This window comes from Crinia signifera, chromosome 3 (genome assembly GCF_055691185.1).
Source record: "Crinia signifera chromosome 3, ASM5569118v1, whole genome shotgun sequence".
NCBI classification, from domain to species: domain Eukaryota; kingdom Metazoa; phylum Chordata; class Amphibia; order Anura; family Myobatrachidae; genus Crinia; species Crinia signifera.
Genome location: NC_139219.1, coordinates 34,858,876 through 34,873,419, shown reverse-complemented (window position 1 = coordinate 34,873,419; position 14,544 = coordinate 34,858,876).

Sequence of the window (14,544 nt, the reverse complement as noted above, 5' to 3'; positions counted from 1 at the left end):
TTTTGTCCTGCCAGTACAGGTAAGGACTGTCTGACATGTCTACTTGGATGCTGTCACCAAAGTAATCCTCCATCACAGTGATGTGAAGGTCCAGCATCGCAACCACCAACACCCTTTGACTCTCCTTGGGGATTTGTGATAAAAAGCCTTTAGAAGGGTGCGGTTGTTTGCAGTTGCTGCCAGCGGTGTGTGCTGTGCTCGGTCCTGTGCCCGTAATACACGTTTAGCATGGATGTAGTAACTGATACCAGCTTCCTAACGAAGGTCATTGGGAAGAATACAACCACCAATGGATGCTTTCAGGGCGTGCCAATGAGTATTGATGCGAGCCATACAATCACTTTAAGAAAAGTTAAGGATTTAGCAACTGGGAAAGAAGTGCCTGGAACAAAAATCCTCTTTGGGCATACCATTCTGAAAGTGGAACCAAGAAGAGTCGTCTGGTCCTTCAAGTCAAGAGCCAGAAAATACAGCTAATGAAAGATATAAAACATAATCACAAGAGAGCATTGAAGATGCTGGGAAACCTGCCGGGTAAGTGATAGAGCCTGATCTACCTGCACCGCATGGGATGCATGACAGTATCCTACAGGCCATTAAACGGGCAGTTGAGGATGAAGATGCAGACTATGTTCTGATAGACCAATTTCAGCCCATGCTTGGTCCTACAATTTGACATCTACAGAGCCAGAAAGTCCTGAGCTTAGGTACAGTGGGACTGAATTTGTGTCGCCATGAAAAGTTGTGCTGGCTGCAGGTGGCTACAAAAAGATGGTGTTTATCTTTTTGATGTCCTTCTCTTGGGGCCTGGAGTTTTCAGAAACGGGCTACAAACGGTGCTTGAAGACAAAAGCATTCTAAATGTGGTCCATGACTGTCACTGGCTTCGGGATGTCTCGTCCCACCAATATGGGGTGGTTCTGCAATGTCTTTGATACACAGGTAGGAGATGTATACCTGTACTTCATGGAAACCGGGGGCTTCCTTCCTAATCGTACGTGTTCACTTAAGGAATGTTTGACTCAACATCTCAATATGCCATCTTCACAAGTTTCATTCCTGACTTACAAGCAAACTTTAATAAAGGATAACCCCAATATATAGCTTGATCGTCCAATGTCTACACATTTGCTGAAATAATTGGCTCTGGAAGTCTTACACCGCTTGGCTCTGTGCCTAGTACTGTTGGATGCCATGTTAGCTGATTTTACATCATTGGTTGATGGGTATTTAAATACATATAGCCAAGGAGCAGCAGATGATTTGGTCCGCAGTGAGATCTGCTTGGAGCTTCCAAATGAAATTGTTTTCCAGCAAGTTAGGCGAGTGGAAGCAATACACTAATACATTGTCAATGGCCATGGGTTACTTACACTGGTCGAAAAAAGAAGCCAATGAATGAAATAGCTGCACTGCAGAGCTGAAAAGGAGCGGAACCTACTGGCCAAACATAACCCCCCCTTTCTTATTATATCCTTTTTAGTATATGCACTTGAGTTAGGTGCATCCCCGATCCTTTGCCTATGTTGTTGGTGGCTGCGTAGGCTTGAATGGCCTTTTGCTGCTCCTCCATTCTCTGCAGCATACAGAGGGTGGAGTTCCAGCGCGTCGCAACCTCTTTGAAACCTTCAAAAAGACAGTTTTGACTGTCGAAACGCGTTGGTGGAGAGAAGCTGTGCTTTTGATTTACCTGTACCTCTGGGACTACCTAGCCAGTGGTGGATGGCCATACATCGCTTTCTCAGGTACTGCCCCTTTTTGCTTACCATCATTGGTACAGGCTGTTTTTATGCACAAAACCTGTGTTCATCCTAAATAAATCCTTTACTGAGAAAAAATCCTGTCTTCTTCTTCCTTTTCACTGGGACGGTTTGGAGGTACCTGCTGGAGCCCCACCTACAACATTGGGACCCAAAGATACCTTTATAGGAACAGCATTGCGTCCATACATGTGAGTACGGTACGAAACTATCACCTCTGAATTTTATCACCTACCCTACACGGAGATGCTTTCAAGCTTACCAAAACATACCTTGATGTGTCTTTACACTTATCACTTTGTGTGAGTGAGGGTACGATATCTATTTGGGAGTTTACTCATTCCATCTGTTCCCCCCCCCCCCTTTTTTTTTCCCTTTATAATATATAGCAAAAAAAACTTTATATTAATAAATGTCTTTTTGCTTTTTCTTTTATATCCATCTCATTCGAGCTGTTTAAATCGAACAACATTTTAAGTGGGTAAACAAGAATCTAGCGCCCTTTCCACTCTGGTTTTTTTCCCAGTGTCGCAACCTCTTGTTTGAGGTGATGGCAGGGCAGGTTGAGGAGTTTTTGCTGCCACTCCAGCCTTCAGCAGGCAGTGGCAGAATGGCAAAAGTGACCACAAGCATCTCCTGCACGCTCCTGACACTTTTTAGGTCGTCTGGTTGTGTGATGCAGGGTGAGAGCGGCAGTGGCGGGCTCCCGGAATAATATTCGGAATATCTTCATCTGCATTACAGTGTGTCTGTGAAAGTGACACAGTCATGTACATGTTATCTGTGCTTAAGGTACAGTGCTTCCATTAACACTGCAGAATGGCTTCCCGGAGACACCTGTAACACCCTAAGTGTGATTCAGTAGCAGGACAGGTGTGAGAAGCAGCCGCCATTTTTAATCCATGTCTGGCACTTGTGATTTCAGTATATGGTGCAATATTTAGATTAGCGCAGGGTTCCATTAAAATAAAATTGGCCTTGCCTTAGTTTAAATCTGGGTCTGCTATTGTGATATGCCATCACCATCAGCAGCATCCTTCTCCTCGTCAACTTCATCCTCAGCGCCAGCTACATCAATTTCCTCCTCCTGGTGTACAACATTGACAACTTCAAAATCAGGAACTGGACTGTGGGTGATCCTTCCACCATATGCAGAGGGCGTGCTGCAAATGGTGGAAGGAGCCACCTCTTCCCCTACAGTGATGGGAAGGTCAGGCTTCACAACCACCAACACCCTTGGACTCTCCTTGGGGATTTGTGATACTGTGTCTTTTAGAAGGCTGAGTTGTTTGCTGTCTTTTTGTTGACAGTTTAACTCTCTTTACATTTCTAGGGGGGGGAGGAGGATGAGTAGGAGGGCTGTGATCGTCGTGTTACAAGCTTACGTTTCTCCTCCAAGGTTTTACATTTATTTATTTTTCTTAAACGTACTCAACTTTGCCTTTTTGGATTTCACACGCCCTCGACGATGTCATTGGGCATCGGCATTGGCAGAAGACGTTGATGGCATTTCATCATCATGTTCTATGTCTTAACTAGTGGCAGCAGCTTCAGCACTTGTAGGAAGTGGTTCTTGTACTATTGGAGCCTCTATATCTTGGTTCTCCATTATCTTTCTGGAGTACAGCCACACAGCAGCAGAGACACTGAAAAATGTAAAATGATTATTATTTACGTCAGTAACCCTTATTGTAAAAAAAAAGAATGATTTATTATTTTTCAGCACCGATGTGCGGTGTGCACACAGGTAAGTTGAGACTTGTACTACCCTGGCCTGTCCCAGATAACAGTCACACAGCAGCAGACACAGAAAAATTGAAAAGGATTTGAAGGAATTTATTTATTGTCCAAAAAAATTAGATTGATTATTTTGCAGCACCGATTATTTTGCAGCACCGGTGTGCACACAGGTGAGGTGAGACTTGTAGTACCCTCTCCCAGCTAAGAGTCACACAGCAGCAGACACAGAAAAATTGAAAAGGATTATTAAGAAGTCAGTAACCCCTTTATTATTGTAAAATAACAATGATATTTTGCAATTTGCACCGACGTGTGGCCTGCACAGGTGAGGTGAGACTTGTAGTACCCTCTCCCGGCTTACACACACAGCAGCAGACACAGACATATTTTAAAGGATTATTAATAACTCAGTATTAATAAGTCTTTTAACAAGAGTCATGATGAAATCCAGTATTATTTATTAACCCCTTTATTCTAAAACAAAAATTATATTTTGCAATTTATTTTGCACAGACGTGTGGCCTGCACAGGTGAGATGAGACTTGTAGTACCCTGTTCCAGCTTAGTCACACAGCAGCAGACACAGAAACATTTAAAAGGATTATTATTAAGGAATTTGGTGGTAGGGACTGGGAGTGGGACTGGACACTGGAGGACAGGTATATCAATCTATATGAGGCACAGGCACAGACTACAGGGATAAATATATAATATACAGCACAGAAAAGACTCTGTCAGTGTACCAAACCACTACACTACACTACACTACACTAACACAGTCAGACTCAGCAGGTTGTCAGTCACTATCAACAGTGTAGTAGTTAAAACAGTACTTATGTATTAGCTTTGGCTACGTTGTCAGCATAGCCATTGGCGGGTGCCCGGTGGGGATTCAGCAGTGACTGGGCAGGGGTCAATTCAGGCGTCGGGGCTGGCGGTGGGGATTCAGCGGCGGCCGGGCGGAGGGGAACATACATACGTTGGTGCAGCAATGTACGCCATTAGCGTAGTGACCGCTGGGGGAGCATCACCTGGTTTCCCTGCTCCCCCAGCGGCACTAGACTAATAGCGTACATCATGCGGACTTTCATGGCGGCCACGATGCAGGGAGCCAAGTGCCGGAGGCACCAGGGACATCGTGGATGGTAAGTATAATGCACACTACACACACACACACACACACACACACACACACTACACACACACACTACACACAGACACACAGAACACCCACTAACACAATCATATCCCCAGTATCCATGTCATACTGGAGTTCATTGTGGAAAGTGTGTCGAGCGCAGTGAGCCACCAAGCCGAAGCGTGGCGAGCGCAGCGTGCCCCGCGAGGGGACGCATATCTCACTGCGCCCCGCGAGGGGACGCATAGCTCATTGTGCTCGCCACGTTTTAAAATTAACTCCACACCCACGTGGACACTGGGGGTATGACGTGGATACTGGGGATATGATAGTTTATGTATTAGCAAAGCTCCAGTGACCGTGCGGGCATGGATCTGTGGTTGGGGCCCCGTCGGCAGCTGCTCCCGTTGTCTGCAACTGCAGACTCACTACCATGTGCTGCGCCGGCGGGCCCACTGTGCAACGTCATGGTGCGTCTGATGTCAGCGTGACAGCGTCCCTTGCCTGTAGGGCTCCTCTGCCTTGCTTGCAGCCCCCAGGTCAGCCAATAGCTATTGCTATTGTGGTGGCAGCGGCAGCATGGATAATGAGCGATAGCCTGCAAAGGCCATGCCTCCCTAAACAAGTGGGAGGGGTCAGAAATCACCGGGGCCCACCGGGGGATTCCCCGGTTCCCTGCCAGGCCAGTCCGAGCCTGATTGTATGAATTGTATGTAAAAAGTACAGAGATAGCAAAGATTGCATAGCACTCGAATCTTAAGTCGAATAGCTAGGGAATCTCACCGTGTGTACACAGCATTAGAAAGGCTGACTAAGTAGAAGATGTTAAAGCTTTAGGGGTGAGTTGCATGCATGCCCAATTAGCAGATGGATCTTGCATTTTCAGCACTGTGCATGCTCCTTAGCTTGCCTTTGATGTATAGGGTGACGCCCTAACTGGCACAAACCAAAACACTTTCATTTGCTGTCCTTTCATCCTTTGCTAAAGATCCCATAGTCTGTGTCACAAGATAAAGGTCAGATTAATGAGTGTACATGTTTAGACAATACCAGGAGTTATATAGTGCTCAGTGGTTCTCTACATTCGCCCTTACGTTTTTTCCAACAGGTCAAGTTTTAAGGATTTCTGTCTGTGGTAGCAGACATTTCTATCTGTGCATGATTAAAGAAATCTACAAAACATGACCTGTTGGTGGTACTTGAGAACCCTGCCACAGCATTTACACTACAAGTAAGATTTATGCTTGTTATACCCCTTTCACACCAGAAAATGCAGGGACTTACCCGGGATAATGGTACCCGGGTTGGCCCCTTTCACACCACCCTTATCCCTGCATTTTTTGGTGTGAGGGGGGCAGCGGGTAGCAGGCAGAGGCGTCCAGACTGCAGGGATCCTGGCAGCGGTGGCTGGGTGCTTCTAGTGCTATTTGCCAGGAAGCCGGCTGAAAGTGCTGGATTTGAGAACATATTGAAAAGACTGGCCGGTCGTTGATTGGTTGAGAGCGTACGATCAGTCTTTTAAAAAAGTTTTCAAATTCAGCAGCGTTTCCCGCCCCGCTGCCTTGCAAATAGCGCTACAAGCTATTTGCCGGGCAGCGCGGCAGGAAGCCCTGCTGAATTTGAAAACATTTTTAAAAGACTGGCCGGACGCTGATTGGCTGAGAGCACCCGGCCAGCCGAAAGCTGATTGGCTGAGAGTGTCCGGCCATTCTTTTCAATATTTTTCAAATCCATCGCTTCCCACCCCGCTGCCCGGCAAATAGTGCTAGAAGTGCCCAACCACCGTTGCCTTTATCCCCGCAGTCTGGACCCTGGTAAGTACCTTTCACACCAGCCAGAAACCCGCGCTGGTCGCTAGCTAGATCGCAGGGTTGAAATCCCAGCAAATTTTTCCGGAATTTGGCCCGGGAACCTTGCACACCTGCGCTATTCACGGGTTGTTCACGGGGCCAACCCGGGAATTTTGGCTGGTGTGAAAGGGGTATAAGTAAACCAAAAGAGCAAGAAACTAGGCAAAACCGTGTTGCACTGTGGATGGGCAGATGTATTTTATCTGCAGGGTAAATACTGTCCTCTTTTGCATGAAGCCCACATATGTTGCACATTTGTATTTTTACACTGATGTAACATAGGCAGAGAGTTTTATATTTGGAAGGGTGTACCTAAACTGAAATCTAAATTGCAGTACAAAGCTGTCCAGCATACTGTGTGTGACCCCTGATTATGAATATTAATTTATTAAACATTAGCACAATCCATAAGCTCGATACACACAGAGCAATATTACAAACGATATCGGTCATTTTGGCCCTCAATATCGTTAAAAATGCACGCTACCATGGGTCGTCAACGATGTCCTCCATCATCTGTACATGCAACCCAATTTTGGCTATGTCACTGATGACTGCATGTACGGAGTGGGGACAGGATGACGTCACTGAATGATGTCGTTAATGATAATGTTCAGTGTTTATGCGCTATATCGTTTGCCGAGTTTCCCGGAAATATTGTGTATTGAATTGTCTTAGACAATTTGTCTAGTGTGTATGGGCTATAGTGATTTAAAAAGTATTCCATTGTTTAAACACACAAAATTAAAACAGTGTCAAACGCAGGATTTTTATAGGGTTTCCAAATGTAATCCAAAATCTCCCACTCTGCACTCTGGGGGAATCGTAAAAGCCCTAAAAATTGGTCTTTTTATACACTGGATACTGTCAGGGCCGGTGCAAGGCACCGGAGCGCCCCAGGCGAGTCGGGGTGGGGGTGCCCCGGTGCCGGGGGGGTACCTGTCCTGCGGCGCTGTGTATTTAAATCTGGCGGCGGAGGCAGCGGGGGTCCCTGCAGTCCATTAGAAATCACGAGCGCTATCCGCCGGGCTATGCGTAAGCACTTCTAGTGTGAAAACACTGGCAGCACGCTGATTGGCTGAGATCAGCGTGCGCCGTGCTGCCAGAGTTTTCACACTAGAAGCGCTTCCGCATAGCCCGGTGGATAGCGCTCGTGATTTCTAATGGACTGCAGGGATCCCCGCTGCCTCCGCCGCCAGATTTAAATACACAGCGCCGTAGGACAGGTACCCGGGCGGCACAAAATGCCGCCCTCCAGTGGCCGGCGCCCTAGGCAAATGCCTAGATTTGCCTAGTGGTGGCGCCGGCCCTGGATACTGTATGAAATAGAGTATTAATATTTAACAGCACAGATGGTCTGTTCAAACATTTAAATAAAATAAGTTGTCAGGAAAAGGTTAAACATATCATAATAAATAAATACACAAACATTATACAACCAGTACTGCACTGTCTAAGCTCACAACCTCCCACTTCATGGTGGCAGCTCTATTTATCATATTATATACAGTACCAGCTATTGTTGTCATAATTTAAGGCACTTGCTAAGAGGAGGGGGGTTTCCATGCAACCAGAACCCCCCTGCGTTTGCCTATGTAAAAGGGGGAAATTTACTAATACCCCTTTCACACCAGCCTAAATTCCTCGGTTGGGTTCGGGAACAACCCGGGACTAGCTCTGGTGTGAAAGGTTCCAGGGACAAATTCCCAGGTAAATTTGCCGGCATTTCAACCCTGCTAGGTAGGAGGGTTGCTCCTGGGTCCTTCCCGAACTACTGGCTGGTGTGAAAGGTCAGGTGCAGGGACATGTCCCTCCTTCCTGTGTTGCCTCTGCTAATGCTGATTTGCTAGCAGGGCAACTTCCTGTTGTGGTGGACCCTCACAGACAGAGGCAGCATGCAGGGAGACACTGTGTATGTTCTGGCGCACCACAGACCCCAGAAGTGCGGTTTAACCCCCTGAAACCCAAGAATGTCTGCATTGGCAATCACACAGTATACAGGAAGACACTGTGCAAGCTCTGTGGCACAACAGACCCCAGCAGTGCTATTTCACCCCTGAAAGCCAGCAATGTCTGCAAATGCCCGCCCTCTCTCCCTTTACCCCTCTCCCTTTACCCCTCTCCCTAATTACCTCATCTTTGTGAGTCTAATAAAGGCCATTTTCAATGATATTCTCATAGAAATGCAGGGTCATCCGGGGTTCAGTGTGAAAGGTGCCGACCCGGGTTGTCCCTGCTTCAAAAGCATGTGTGAATGGGTCCCAACCTGGGAGTGTCCCTGCATGTCCCTGGAATTTAATTCCTGGGTTGGTCTCTGCCTTTCTGGTGCGAAAGGGGTATAAGATTGAAGTTCTATTTCACATGGGATGTTGTTATTTATTTAGAGCCTTCTAGATCTAGAAGATAAAAGATAGTATCTGATTGGTTGCCCCTTAACAACGTCCTATCTAAAATATAATGCCCATCCTAGTAAATTTCCCCCAAAGTATCTTAAAAACATAAGAAACTTACTGCTGCAGGCAAATAGATGACCATTTTAGCTACAGCAGAAAATGTTATAATAAAAAATTGACAATAATCAGCATGGAAGATACTTGCCGATTTTGGAGCTGTCCTCTCTGGGAGAGGGCAGCCAGCTCTGTTAGGCAAGGGGGCGGGGCCATAATCGGGAGGAAAAATATACGGCTTGGGGGCGGAGCCACAGACGGGTTATCCTGTTGGGAGGTGTGCATATGGTAATCGCGTCATTTTAGCCCCGCCGTGCAATGCCGGTACTTCAGGACTTGCACGGTGGGGCTAAAATGACGCGATCGCGTCATTTTACCCGCGGACACCCCCTGCCGAGGGGGGATTTGCGGGAGATGGGGGGTTATGCGGGAGGCAGTGGCGGATTCAGGGGGGGGGCACCCGGGCACGTGCCCCCCCTGTCATTTATTTTGTAGCTGAGGACCAGGGCTTTCCAACGAGCCCAGCCCCGTGTCTCTAGCCCCCCGGGAACCGGAGATATCGCATGGCAAACCTGTAACGTTTTTTCCCCATAGGATAATATGGGACCCGTCAATTCCGACCCCCACCCGGTTCCGACGTCTGCCAGTTCCGGCCCTGGCATCACAGAAGCTTGTGGTTGATTTCATTCAATATGATACCAGGCTGGTCCAAATCGGTCAATCGGTTACAGAGATATTGCGTGTAAACCGATTTTTTTATTTTTGAAATGTAATTTCATGGCTGTTCATGTACTTTGAGGGCAGATTACTCTGGAACCAAACGTTTCAGTTTCACTGGACCAACATCATTCAAAGCCCACTCAAAAGTTCTTCAATATGATACTCATGTAAATGGGTCAGTTGCTTCCGAAGATATAGCCGGTTAATTGAGATAACTGGTTAAGGGGGGCGGGGGGGGGGGTTCTCTCCCCCTCATACCAGAAAATGCAGGGACTAGGCTGGTGTAAAAGGGGCCAACCTGGGAATGCATTTTATGGTGTGAAAGTGGTATTATTTCAAATAGCCGGTACCTGCAGTGCTCTGAATACAGCCAGGCTCTGCCACTGTCAGTGGCTATCACTTCTGCTGTCTCCCATTTACCACGAGCATGTATTCCCCCTTGGCAATGAGCATGTAATCCCACATGGCAACGAGCATGGAACCTCTGGTAATGAGCATGGAACTTTTGGCAATGAGCATGTAGAGAAGCAGCACTTATGTAGCATAATTTTTAATAGGCATTATGGTGTTTGGCATAACACATAATGGACATAATGGCGTGTAACTTAACGTGTAATGGACATTATGGTGTAAATGTTTAATGCGAGCCTTTGGTGGACAATGTCCCTGTTTATGAAGTGTATTGTGAATTTTGGCTTAATCTGTGTGGCATTATGTGAATTCTGGCTCAATCCGTGTGGCATTATGTGAATTTTGGCTCAATCCGTGTGGCATTATGTGAATTTTGTCTCAATCCATGTGGCATTATGAGAATTTTGGCTCAATCCGTGTGGCATTATGTGAATTTTTTCCCAATCCGTGTTGCATTATGTGAATTTTGGCTCAATCCATGTGGCATTTTATGCATTTGGCTCAATCCGTGTGGCATTATGTGAATTTTGGCTCAATCCATGTGGCATTATGTGAATTTTGGCTCAATCCGTGTGGCATTATGTGAATTTTGGCTCAATCCGTGTGGCATTATGTGAATTTTGTCTCAATCCATGTGGCATTATGAGAATTTTGGCTCAATCCGTGTGGCATTATGTGAATTTTTTCCCAATCCGTGTTGCATTATGTGAATTTTGGCTCAATCCATGTGGCATTTTATGCATTTGGCTCAATCCGTGTGGCATTATGTGAATTTTGACACAATCCATTTGGCATTATGTGAATTTTGGCTCAATCCATGTGACATTATGTGAATTTTGACACAATCCATGTGGCATTATTTGAATTTTGACTCATTCCATGTGGCATTATGTCAATTTTGGCTCATTCCATTTGGCATCATGTGTAAGGGGCAAGTATAATGGGGTCTAGTATTTTGTTGCATAATGTGTAGAAGTTGTATATGGTGTTCACACGCCCCCTGTTGATTGGCCACATACCCTTTTCCCGGAGCGCACCTTTGGCGCGCGCACAACTACATCCTTCACTTTTGTCGCCATGGTGGGCCTGCGTACTTTAAATGCCAGGCCCTATTTTTAATTCCATTCCCACCCTCTCCTGCTGCTCTCTTAACATATACACTGGCACCACTAACACCGCCCCTCCCCCACCCAAACCCTTTTTTATCATGGTGCCCCCCCTGTCATTTTATCCTGGATCCGCCCCTGGCGGGAGGGTTGCCCCCCTTTCCGGGGGGCAGGGAGGGGACCTGATTTCCAGGACCGGTAGGCAACCCGCAATACTGTAGCATAAAAGATATAAAATCAAAGTGGTCTGAACTAAATTTTGCACAAGATTATTCAACAGAGACCTTTTGGTTTCTGCACAAAAAGTGTTGAATGAAAGTAGTCAGTGCGGAGGACTGCCACACCGCCGAGAGGTTTGCACTCTTAAGTAATAAAAACAAATCATTAGGCTTGTCCTGCGCTGTCAGGAAATATAAAACAGTACTTGAAACTTTGCAGTTACTATACAAAAGCTTTACATAAACTTTGTTTCCTGATCTTCAATAAACATTAACATCAAGCTGCCACATGGCAATTAGTTGCCCCCTGAAATCAATAAAAAGGCAACAATTTAGAAAAACTGTACAGTAAAACAGGCCAATAATTATTTCTTCCCAGTAGTGGGCTAAAACATTCTTAAACGCCACGTTCATGACTCTATGGAACACGGTATGGCCATTTAAAAAAAAAAAGAAAAGAAAAAAACGAACTCTGGTTATGTAATAAAAATTCTAAATACTGCGTGGGAAAATCGCGGTGCATGGTTTTACCTACACTAATATCAGCAGTGAAGGTATTTATAAAGCAATTAAGGCAACCATGTATTTAAAATAAAACCTTAAGATCTCTACATTTAGAATGAAGTCGTATAAAGTTGCTTAATAAGGGAATAAGAACCAAATGTTATCTTAGAGGGAAGTTGCGGCAAGTAGGATTGTGCAACCTACTGATTTGAATGATTAGGTCGGGGGTGACAACGGTTTGAAGCAACACAGATAACACAGAGATGTATCTTCTGGGGGAAGTGACGCGACAACAGTTTTGTGAAGTCAGGAAAAGTTTAGATGCAAATCTGCTGTCCTGTTTCATCGTTGCACTTTAAACTAGAAAAACTGATTTGTTTTAATTAAGAAGTAACTAAAGGCCATAATGATATATAGAACAATGCTAGACCGTCATAAGGATTCTGTTATTGTCGCTTGGGAAAACTGTATAGGGCAAGGCCGACACCTGAAATAGGTCGACAGGGTTCGAAAGGCCAACACAAGCATTCAGTTGACAATGGTCAGCAGTCAAAAGGTCTACATGAGTGTCGTCCCCCCCCCCCCCCCCAATTTTTTTTTAGCTGACATGTGCCAACAGGCAGTATTTTATGCCCTACCATCTACTACGGTGTGGTGGGAGAATAAAATAGTCGACCTACTGCTTGTGTCGACCACGGTCCTTAAGGCACACCAACAGTGCAGGTTTTCGTGATATCAAGACTTAAGCACAGATGGTTAAATCAAAATAACTCAGGTACTAATTAAGTCACCTGTGCTCAATCCTGGATATCACTAAAACCTGCAATGTTAAGGCCCATACACACTCGGCGACTTTCCGCTCAGTTTTCTCGTTTCGCTTTGAGGATGGCATTGCATAGCGCTGAGCTACGAAAAGCCATCCGACACTCCCCCCCCACCGCGCTGAAAGTGCTGGGCAGGGGGGATGCAGTGTATGAACTGAGTGGCTTTCCTCCCAGCAATGACAGTGATCAATGCTGTCCATACACGCTGGGCAAAAACAGCCAGTGAGTATGGACCTTTAATGTGCATTGAGGAACGAGGTTTGGAATGCCTGCCCTAGAGAATTTTTCCAAGACACTACTAGGCCAAGAGTTAATTGTTGAGAAATTCAGAAAACAATATTTAATCACCTTTAAGATGGATACAAAACTATGGGATGTGTGCACTGGGTGATATTGCAGCTGCAGGGGATGCAGTCAAAATCCCGATGGTCAAAATCTCAACAGGGTCAAAATCCTGTTGTGTGCCCGAAGCATTGCGAGCGGCTGCGGTTCACTTCCAACTGTGTCCATGTCGACATTCGGGTAAAAAAAACAGTGGAAAAAAAACCCACATCGACCGAAAGTCATGTATACTTTTTCACCTGTACATTCTATATGTCAGTATTTTGACCTTGTCGGGATTTTATCCTTGTCGGGATTTTGACCATGTCTGAATTTTCACCGTTGGGATTTCATACCGAATCCGCTGCAGGTACCCGGCATAGTTCCAGCATTGGCAAATGCATACACACTTGCGATGCCAGCGGGGTGGGAGGAAGGGGGGGGGGGGGGGACAATGGCATGGCCCTTGTTAACAATGAGCTCCCTCATCTGTACAGGCAAGACGATGGAGGGGATCCTTAATGATCCGCAGGAGCACAGATCCGGGACGATATTTAGCATACATACTAAGTGATAGTTTGAATATTTAAAAAAACTTGGAATAACAGGTCTAAAATAAGAACGTATAGAAACAATTGTGTTACAGGAGAGGAAGCTTTAACAAGTTAGTGGAAGATCATAAGTAAAATGTTGGTAACACCAGTAATGGAGTGCTTTTTGTTGTGTTCTCTTGGTAAAGCCAATGCAATATAATGTTATTCCAGTAGTTTTTGGATGTTTGATCCACACAGATTTGATACTAGCAATGAAAACAGCAGCCTTAATTGCATTTCCCCCAATTTATTGGCTATACATTCTATCCACAATTCATGTAGATCAGAGGTGGCCAAATCTGTCCTCAAGATATACCAACAGTGCATGTTTTCCAGGCAACCTGTGGATCTATAGTAGGAATGAATGCAGCATGTTTGAAAATGTGACAGTAATGACTGCAGCTGTGCAGCAGTTGGTTATGTGGACCATTGGTAGATCTCGAGGACCGGTTTGGCCACCCCTGATGTAGATTATACATTACAAGCTCACACAAGCCGGGTCCTCCTCCCACATGTGCTTTTTCCCTGCCTCACCTACACCATCATCTCCCCCCACTGCCCACAAGGTCACCAAATCTTTGAAAAGCTTGTATCCTATGTACTGCAATGTTTTGTACTGTATCGCTTTTGCACTTTTTTGTTGTTTTGTTTGCACTGTTTTCACTTAGATACTTTTAAAATGTGCGTAACGCTCTTTGTGGTTAAATATCAACAAATGATAATGCAGATGAGGGGGGAGAGTTAAGGTTGCCTGGAAACCCCTCTGCCACTTAGCAAGTGGCTCACATTATGAGAAAAATAGCAATGGGATAGAATAGGTTTACTAGAGCTGATGACCTCATGCACTGTAAGGGACTGAGCAGAGCACATCTCCAGTGGAAGCAGCTTCTTCTACCAGGTTTACGGTGTGTG